At 37.4% G+C, this 10,000-nt stretch overlaps 1 protein-coding gene and 1 long non-coding RNA gene across 2 annotated transcripts in view; one reads left to right on the top strand and one right to left on the bottom strand.

Moving 5' to 3' along the window:
* The window catches only part of CACNG2 (calcium voltage-gated channel auxiliary subunit gamma 2), a 1,878,586-nt gene that overhangs the window by 1,708,440 nt on the left and 160,146 nt on the right, over window positions 1-10,000 (top strand). The gene's annotated exons all lie outside the window — the stretch shown is intronic.
* LOC122797760 overlaps window positions 1-10,000 on the bottom strand; it is a 1,000,965-nt gene that overhangs the window by 18,772 nt on the left and 972,193 nt on the right. The gene's annotated exons all lie outside the window — the stretch shown is intronic.

Below are 10,000 nucleotides of genomic sequence, written 5' to 3' on the forward strand. Positions count from 1 at the left end.
ACAGAAGCTAAGCTATTGAGTTGAATCTGCACCTGCATTTTTTCCATTAAGTCCCACAGGAAAGTGCTATCAGTCCAAATGAATGTACACTGGAGGCATATTTTTGTGACAAGAGCATGAAACAAACAATATAATTTTATTATGAAGATAATACATATAACATACTCTGGCTCTCCACTGTATGAGGGAACATTCTTATCTTATGTCATGATTAAAAGCTGGCATTAAGAAATTTGAGCACACACAAAATCAAACACCCTAAATATGCAAGTTAAAAAAGATCAAGAAAGAAAAGTACTCCCTGTCCCGATCTTTGCACTAAACACCCATAACATTAGCTTGAAATTCATCTAAATAATGGCAGTGTTACAGGAAGGTTTTATGAAAGTAAGGTGTAGGGTTAGGCTTGGGAGAAGGGACAGCATTAGGGTTAGGGTTAGCACCCATTACTAAGATGGGCAAGGAGACTCTGCCCACCCTGCACCATCATAGTAATTGGTCCTAACCCTTTCCCTAAGGATGCCGCTTTCCCCAATCCTAACCTACACCTTAACGTTATTAAAACCTTCCTATAACACTGCCTCTACACAAGACACAGACAGGAAAACACGCACAGACATCCACTAACAACACTACATCTATCCCTTACCTCACCCTGATCCTATCCCTAAACTACACACACTTACACACAAACATACAAAACCTTTCCCCTCACCTGTCTCTGACCCTAACCCTGACGCTCTCACACATGCACAAACTCTCACCCCCTCCAACTCCACTCACCTTTCTCAACGAAACATTCACTTGATATTTTGACCATTTTGACGTCCATACATTTGACATTAAGTATCACCCCTAGCACTTGTCAACCAAACTGACGTTCATTGAAATGCAGGGAACCCATACAGTAGCTCACAATCTTTTAAAATTTCATGTGATCAAAATGAAGTAAAAGGATAAAACTGCGCAGCCTTTAGTAAAAATAGATAAACATAAATAATATACTATTCTAGTGTTAGTGACCAGTCAATAAACAGAATGAGCAGGCCGTTTCTTAGGCTGAAGACCTTGACTGCTATGGAATACACTAATAATTTAGGTACAGATGTATCTTCCTGAAGCTACTGGAAAAGAAGCAAGATCACAAATGACAACTCATCTTCAAGAGACTAATGAAACATGCATGTAGCTGTATATAGCTACAAATGCATGGCCCTTTGTCAGGCTTTAATTAAATTTTTTACTTGTGCATTCTATTCTAAAATGTGACATCTCTGATCACTGCTCATAAACTTCAGTTTTACATGGAATTCCCTAACAGAAACTCAAAACTATAAATCTGCTTCTACTCCATTTATTCACAGAGGACTGCAGCATGTTTCTAAACATAGCACTGCCTGCAAAGGGCACCCTTGCTGCTATTCTTTAGCCTAAAAGCTATTAGGGTTATGTTTCTAATATGAGTGAAAAAAGGTACACAGCATGGATGATATGTGATCTCTTTGTATGTCAACTATTCCATTTGACAAACAGCTCCCTTATCTTTCTTGGAAACACAGCTATTGGGAGGGGCCATCACTCAGATAGCAATCCAAGTCTTTTAACACAAATATGTCCCCACATTTCCTTTATGCAAAGTCCCACAATCACATACAACTGATGTATGCACACTTGTGTGTATGCATATAATCTCAGCTGCAATGCACAGGTGTGCTGCTTGGGAATCTCCATGTCCTTTGCCCGCCTTATGTATATCATCCACAGGCTGCTAACTTTGCAGCAGGCTGGAATGCTTCCCCATGATAGATAAGCTGGTGTCAGCAGCTCACCCTCTTCATCCCTGTCTGAGTCTCCAGCACACAGATTACTGATCAATTCTGAGTCATTTGGGTCATAGTTACACCTCTGTTAGTCTGTTGCATTTTACAAAATGGAAGGTGTTTTGTATTGTTTGAAAAGAACATTTAGATATGTTGAATGATTCTTTTATTTCCTCGTTGTCCATTGAATGATTTATCATCATCATCATCTTCAACCCCCTTTGTCCCATTTTCTACATAGAACCAGGATGCTGTGTTAGCTGTTACCATCTTTCTCCATTCGGTGACACTCTGCTACCTTTTTTGATGGACATGCCTGACGGTTGCAAGTGTCCTCTCACACAGCCCATCCATCTCTTTGCTGGATGTCTTCATTTCCTCTTCCCGTCTTAATGCCTTTCCCAATTCGTCTTCACAAGATTGTCTTCTGCTTTCCTGCTCATGTGCCCAAACTACTGTAATCTGTTCTCTTTTATCTTCCCTGCAAATGGATCTACTTTGGCTTCTACTCTGATGTCCTCATTTCTTTGTCTGTCCCACAGTTTGTAGCCAATGATCCATCTCAGGCACTTCATCTTCATCATGTCTAGCTTCCTCAGCTGCATTGCTTTCACATGTTATCTTTCTGTGCTGTTCAGTAGCACTTGTTGCACCAGTATTTTGTACACCTAACATTTCAGCTTCTTTTGCATTCTTCTGTCACACACTACCCCAGTACTTTGTACTATTTGCCTGTAGCTTCTTTGATTCTAGCTTTAATCTCCTCACTCAGACTTCACTTCTCCTCAACCACTTCTACCAGATACCTGACTCTGTTAACCTGTTCCACAATTTGCCCTTCAGTCTCAGTTTTCAGCTTCTTCTAATTTCTTCCATTTGCTGCTATGACAACTATAGTGTCTGTACTTGGTTTTGTTTTATGTGCTTTTAGTTTTGCATTCCATTCCTCTATAATTTATTTAGGTTCCTGTACAGAGTTTGCCTGTGCAGCTTTATAGATCTCACCACTCTGCCCTGTTTACTAATGCAGTCCATCACCAGTATGAACGTCAGTGGGCTCAGAACCTGCACTAATTCTACAAATGTTTCCAGGAGTTTGGACCTTTACAGGATTGCCCAAATAAGTTTTCTTGGGACCTTGTCCTATACTTTCTCCAAGTCTAAAAATGCCCAGTTGATGTCTTTTCTCATCTCCAGCTTCAGAGTTCTTTATTTATGCAGTGTCCTGCTGTGCTGTCAGCTGATCTGTGATGCATCTGTCTTTGTTGTCCTTTCCAATGGTATGATATCTATGTGCTTGATCGGGCTAACATTATTTGAGAAATATGGACATTCAGCCCTGCCCCTGTAAAGCTATCCTAACTGGTGTCCAAAGACTGAGGATTCCATGGATCTGTACCATGTTCTGGTGCACTTTGTATAAGCCATGCTTGACCTTTGTAGGCTGTACCTTCATTTATGCACTGTATGTCTGTCTGTACTATAAATGTTAGATTATTCCATTTATGAATCCCTTGCCTTTAGGCTTTATGGTATTAGTGGTCACTGTGCCCATTGCGGTAGGCTGCATACTGTATGTCTGTCTGTACTATAAATGTTAGATTATTCCATTTATGAATCCCTTGCCTTTAGGCTTTGTGGTATTAGTGGTCACTGTGCCCATTGTGGTAGGCTGCATAATAACTCTGCGTGAATCTGTACAAATGTTACATGTGTTTTCTTTATTAACTTAAAGGAGAGAAATTGTAGTCTGTATGCTGACTTGTAAATGTGAAAGAAAGTATAATGTTTATAGGTAGTTGCTAAGAATGAAGTCCAAATGACCATTGAGGACCACAGCCCAATTTCCCAATAGCTCCAAAGCACTATCTGGTTAAGTGACCTGCTTAGGGTCACACAGTAGGTAAATGGAGGCTGAGGGAATTAAACCCTCTGCCATAGAAAACAGCTTCTTACCAGTATATTGCCTTAAACTCTGCTCTGACTATTCAGTGCTATACATAAATAGGAATATGTTATGTACACAAATATTAAATTTTGACTTGAGAAATTAAATAGAGCTTTAGCAAGGAAATAAGCCCTGCCTTATTATCATCAGAACAATTAAGTGTCATTATTTTCACCCTGACATCCCTTGATCTCAAGGCAAGAAAAATACGAGGTCCTCTTTGCCCTAAGGCAAGGTGACCTCAGAATAGAAACATAATAGTAGTGGAGGATTGTTCCTCCCCCTACTCCCCATTAAAAGTTCAGATTTTTCAAGTCATGGGTTTTTAAAATGTTGTCAGGTGGAATGGTTAGGGACTTTAGAGTGCTATTAACTTGAATCACAGCTTTTTATGGGTCCCTTCCTTTTCCCTTTAACTGCTTTAACTGAAAGATCATTCAGCAAACTTGCTACTGCTGTCTGCAACTTCTTAACCTCTGAGATCAAAAATCTACCTTTCCTGGCCCTCTTCAGAAGAGCTCTATAGCTATTTCACAGATTCCATGCTTTTGTAAATGTTTCACAAACCAAACATTAAATTGTTCTAACATCTGTCAGTCCTTCCCTCCTTTGCATTTAACTTCATTCTGAAATCTTGTTGAGTCCCTCCAAATAAATTCAAGATCTACATGTTGTGACGTGAAACTTTAAAAATTGTTTGCTAGGAATTTGAAGAATTATTTCCATCCTGTGAATTTTTCCTTTCCATGTGGTTCCATACATGGACCAGTTTCATTGGCAATTAGTTTGTCTTATGTTGATGAGGTTCATTGGCTGACCACATCTGGCTTAACCTAAGTGCTGTTTTCTAGTTCACTGTTCAACTGTTTTTGCTTTGTGTTTTCATGGACACCTGGTTTTATGACTTTCCAATAATGCATTGTCATTTAGGCTATTCAGAGACAGGCATGTCTGCTGTATTATGTGTGAAGGAACATAATCAGCCTTGGCCTAAAATTCAATGCCAAGAAATTCATTGCAGTACCTTTTGGTAAGCTGGCCACCCCAGGAAACTACATTATCAATAAAACATCCCTGAGAGTTGACCCACCAGTCAAGGATCTGAGAACACATGTAGATAGTAACCTGGCCTTCAATCAACATGTATCCAAGGTAGTAAAAATATCCTTCTACACTGCTCAGCTTATAAGTAAGTGCATGGCATATAGGTCTGGAGAAATCATTGCATCCCTATACTCAGCCTTTATCAGACCCATCACTGAGTATAATGCCCCCTTTGTTATGCACCTGACCAGACACATGCAGCAACTGGAGCACTTGTGAAGTTTCTTTACAAAAATAATATAGGGCATAAGTACAATTATCACCTCAAAGCCCTATGTTTATACTTGGTCTCCTACAAACTACTGAGAGGTGATCTATGCCTGGCAGACAAGGCATCCCTGGACCCCACTCTGATAAACCATTTGCACATCCTCAAAACGAACAGCATCCGAACTGCTAGATCTAAAGACCTAAATTTTGCTAGCAACATAAAAAGGACATGTTGAGGAGACAGATATATAGCTGAGAAAATTCCCATTCTCTGGAACAGGCTCCAAATCCATGTGAAACAAAGTTCCTCCCTAACCCTATTTAAATGTAACTTTGACCATTGGATAGGAAATTGAAGATTCACCCCTGGTCTGGCGCCCACAACTCTGATGGACAGAGGCAGTCACTAAGTCATATCATAACCAACAATCATCCCCTATATAAATGTCTAAAACATATAACTTGTGGGACACATTTGGGTTGCATGGCTAGGCTTATAAAGGCCCTAGTGGTTGTTAGCCTAATATATGCCTATGAGTGTATGAACTTCACCATCAGGGATAAAGATGAGTCTGCAGTCATGTAAAGAAATTTCTTTGCAATATGAAGAGCCTCTGGTCTATTTAGGTTATTACCCATGTGATCCTTAGATGAGGACATACATTGGATTTGGTATTTCAGCCCAGCTGGATGTAATAGTCACCTACCTGGTTGTGGAAGCAGTCACACAGTCCACTTACAGTGAATAAACTGATTTGATTTGAACTGAGAGGTGCATGTATAAGCAAGTAGCCTGATAACTCACTTTTTAGCAGTTGGCAGGCTGAGCAGCTTGGCTTGTCCGGCCACCAAAAAGGTTTTTTTAAAGGAAAATGAAAAATGTGAATTAGCCATCCACTTTTTACTACCAAGTTTTCCTTGATCATTTGGAATCTTGACCATAGCATGTTCTTATTGGCATTGTGGGTTCTATGGAGAGATCATTATCTTGAAATTAGTATGATGTTACTCCTCACAGTAATGATGATTTTGTTACTTTAATCTCCAGAATCTGCAATACTATTTATGGATGGGTCCTTGTACTTCTAAAAGGTTTGATATATTATGCCAGGTGGTGTTGGATGTGTATGTTTTCCAGATTGACTTCTCCTCATTTAAGGATGATGATTTTCCATCAGTTGTAAAGGAGGTCGTAGTCACCCCAGTCTTCAAGAAGGCTGGTTTAAACAAAAACAATCTGGTACTTATAAACCAATGTCAGATCTAGAAGGTTTTGTATATGCAACTTGACTGATGTTTGAATGGTAATGTTAATGATTCTTTCCAATCTGGTTTTCAGTCATGATATAGTACAGGAAACCATCAGCAGGGTTTTAATGGTCTCTTCATGGTGAAAGATCACTGCTCTTATTCAGACTTGGTTCTTTTAGATCTTACTTTGGCATTTGACACAGATGATTATAGGATCCCTCTGAACCATTCCAAATATTACTGTGGCATCACAGGGACTGCCAGAACTGGTTTGCTTCCACCCTATCCAAACACAGACGGTGGTGTTGGGGGTTAATTCCTCTTTATCCTAGCTCCTGATCTCTGGAGTGCTCCAGGGTCCAGTTCTGAATCCATTGTTGTTTGCCTTGTTTATGTTGCCATCAGAGAATATTTTCCCAGGAAGTGTGTTACAGTGTTATTGTTGTGCGGATGGCATGCATTGGAACATATCCTTCCCTGAAGAATCTATGTCCACCTCAAAGCAATGAGCTTCAGATTTGATTGTATCCATAGTTGGAAGGTCAATAAATGGCTTAAACACAACAGTTCTGAGCTGTTTATCATAGCTGTATGTCACAATGTCCAAAACTCATTACGTCCAGTGTTGTTTCCTAACATCATATAGTGGTAACAGACTAGAATTCATGCCACATGGACAGCTTTGCGGGATATTTTTTGGCAACTGTCTCACACTTAAAAGTCCAGGTGTCTGTTGCTGTGAAATCCTCTTGCTTCCACCTGAGACATTGCTGTGTTAAGCACCATATTCCACCTGTAGATCTTCCAGTGGGGATATATGTTTGGTTTCCTGCATGTTTGGCTATTTTACCTGAATTCTGTTCTTTTTTACGACTAAGCACGTTCTTTAAATAAACTGTTCTAATCACCCACAAATATTGCTGTGAAATAATACTTCCACATATGCCTCTAGCACTTCCCATTGTAGTCCTTGAATTTTCTTGTCTTGTTCAGGTGAATAAAGGGTGGCAGTCATTTGGATTCTTCTGATGCCATTGATTGACTTACAAGGTTTATGACTTCACTTCTTTCTTTCTTTCTTTCTTTCTTTCTTTCTTTCTTTCTTTCTTTCTTTCTTTCTTCTCTAAGCTCTGGTATTTTGCTCTTTGTACAGCTTGTGTGCTAGTTTTGCTGCTTGTACTAATCTGGCTATCCATGTTATGCCATTTAATGACAATCTCCAGAACTACCCATACTGATTCAGATGGGGTCTTTTCAACCATCTATGCAATTGATAATAACTTATTTTTGACTGGCAGTAAATACCTCCTTCTGTATAGTATTACCACAGCTTTCTTTGTGGCTGGCTCATATTGTTTTTGTGTACTTATCCAAGCCTAACTAATTTGTTATTCAAAGTTCTTTTCCTTGTTTGTTGCTGTTCTTGCTTCCCCTAAATGTCTGTACTTATCTCCTGTATTTTTCATTTCATGTACACAGTATTTGGTGCTTTTATAGTAAATCTGCTGTCATATTTAAACCATTCATTCATTGTTCCTAATTCCTATATTTCTTCTCATCCTGTCGGCACCTTCCTTTGTATCAGTGCTGTTACATATCACTACATTAGCAGCAAACACATAAACTGTGCTTTCCAAGCCTTCCACAAGTTGACTTATAAAGATGCTGCAAGCTCTAACCTCCAATACACACCAGTGTATTATCCTGCAGGTTAAAAGCTTTCTATTTGTGTGAACTCAGTTTATTCTAACTTTCCACTTTCTATTGCCTGGTTACTGTTTTACCTGGTATCATTGTAAGTTAAGTCATTACCTTCTGAGGTGAGGGGTACAGGTGGTATCATTGTAAGTTAAGTTGTCACCTTCTGAGGTGAGGGGTACCGGTGGTATCATTGTAAGTTAAGTTGTCACCTTCTGATGTGAGGGGTACAGGGGTGGATTCTCTTTGTGTTTCAAGTTGCTGTTCATGTTGGTGAATTATATCATTCAGCATGGCGACATATATTTGGTGATCTGTTCTTAGGTAAGCCATAGTAGAATATGTTGCCGCTATAGTTACCACATCAGAAACTGTCTTAATTTATTTATTAATCATTTACATCGCACTATCTCTTCTAAATATCTTGTGAAAAGAAATTATATTAAAACATAGAACAGCCAATGTTACATGTAAAAAGTCTTCTTTGCAATGATAATAACCAGTCCAGTCACAGTATTTATTTGAGCACTATTATATATGATAATATGTGTAAACCCAGAATTATATTAAAGTTCCACTAACACATTTTCATATTTTGGAAACTGTACCACCTAAACGTATAATGCCAGATGAGTTTTGTTCAGCCTCACTTGAACTGTGACATGACAGCAATAAATGCTTTTCTTTTTTTTTTCAAAACAGGTTTATTGTTTTAACATATAAGAAAAATATCATAACAATTGTATACAAGTAATTAAAAATAGGTATTATTATAATATTCAACAAAACAACTAAAGTATTTACAAAGACATCCACTACAATCAGATCAATTAATTAAACTAAAATACTATGTTATTGAAATTAAAATTTTTTTAACAAATTTTGTAAATTATCCCATACAATATAATAAGATGTTTTTCTATTTGTTCTTGTCCTAATTGTGTTTATTTCCATATGGCACACTATATTCATAACATTTTTAAATTCATTGAACGAAGGAGGTGTATCTGAAATCCAATTTCTAGTTATTATTTTCCTAGCCACTGCTAGAATAGACCATAACAAGGGAAGCTTAACCTTTTTAACACTTTGAGGTACAGGTGTGTTGAATAATATAAGAGATTTAGAAATAATGAAATTATCTGTAAAAGAGCCTGCAAAAATTCATTAATTGACTTCCAGTATTCTTTCAATTTTATACAGTCATAAAACATATGAGCCCAGTCAGCATTAATTTCTACATTACATCTCTTACATAAATTATCTTTATTATTTATTTTATTCATCATCAAAGGTGTATAAAAGATCTATGTAAAAATTTCCATGTATAAAGTCTCCAGACAATGGAAGACGTAGTTCTATAAGCAGATTCCAATATATATTGTTTATCTTGTTGATTTGGTGGGTCCCCATTAATAGAAGTGAAATAATTCCAGTATGAATCTACACTGTAAAAGTTTCTTGTCTGATAATTTTATGTATGTATGAAAGTTTACCTTTATCAGAAACTTTATGTTGTAAATTTAATATCAAGTAATCAATCAGTGTTGGAATAGATTCTTTAACTGTTATAGACATTAGATCTATTTTATTAATGAGATGTTGTCTGAAGGTCTGAACCTCTAACCAGCAAGTTTCTCTTAGATCAAATTCTTGTTTTAAGAAATCTAGATTTTTAACTTTATTATCAGATATCAACTGATACCAGTACTTTAGATCATTATCTATAGTTAAATGAGTTCCTTCAGAAGTAGATGACAAAAGCATACCCTGAGTATACATTATAGGGAATACAATAAAATTCTATTCCCTATACTTAGGGTGCATGAATATAAAGTTACGATAACTAATAATAATATTTAATGGGTAACAAACCATATGTTTAGGTGTAATAGGTGAAGTACAAAATTCCTTTAGTAACCATAACATGGAGTTATTTACAATCATATTTTTATGTGTTAAGGAGATT

This window comes from Protopterus annectens, chromosome 1.part0 (assembly GCF_019279795.1).
Source record: "Protopterus annectens isolate FY-2018-M chromosome 1.part0, PAN1.0, whole genome shotgun sequence".
Taxonomy (NCBI): Eukaryota; Metazoa; Chordata; order Ceratodontiformes; family Protopteridae; genus Protopterus; species Protopterus annectens.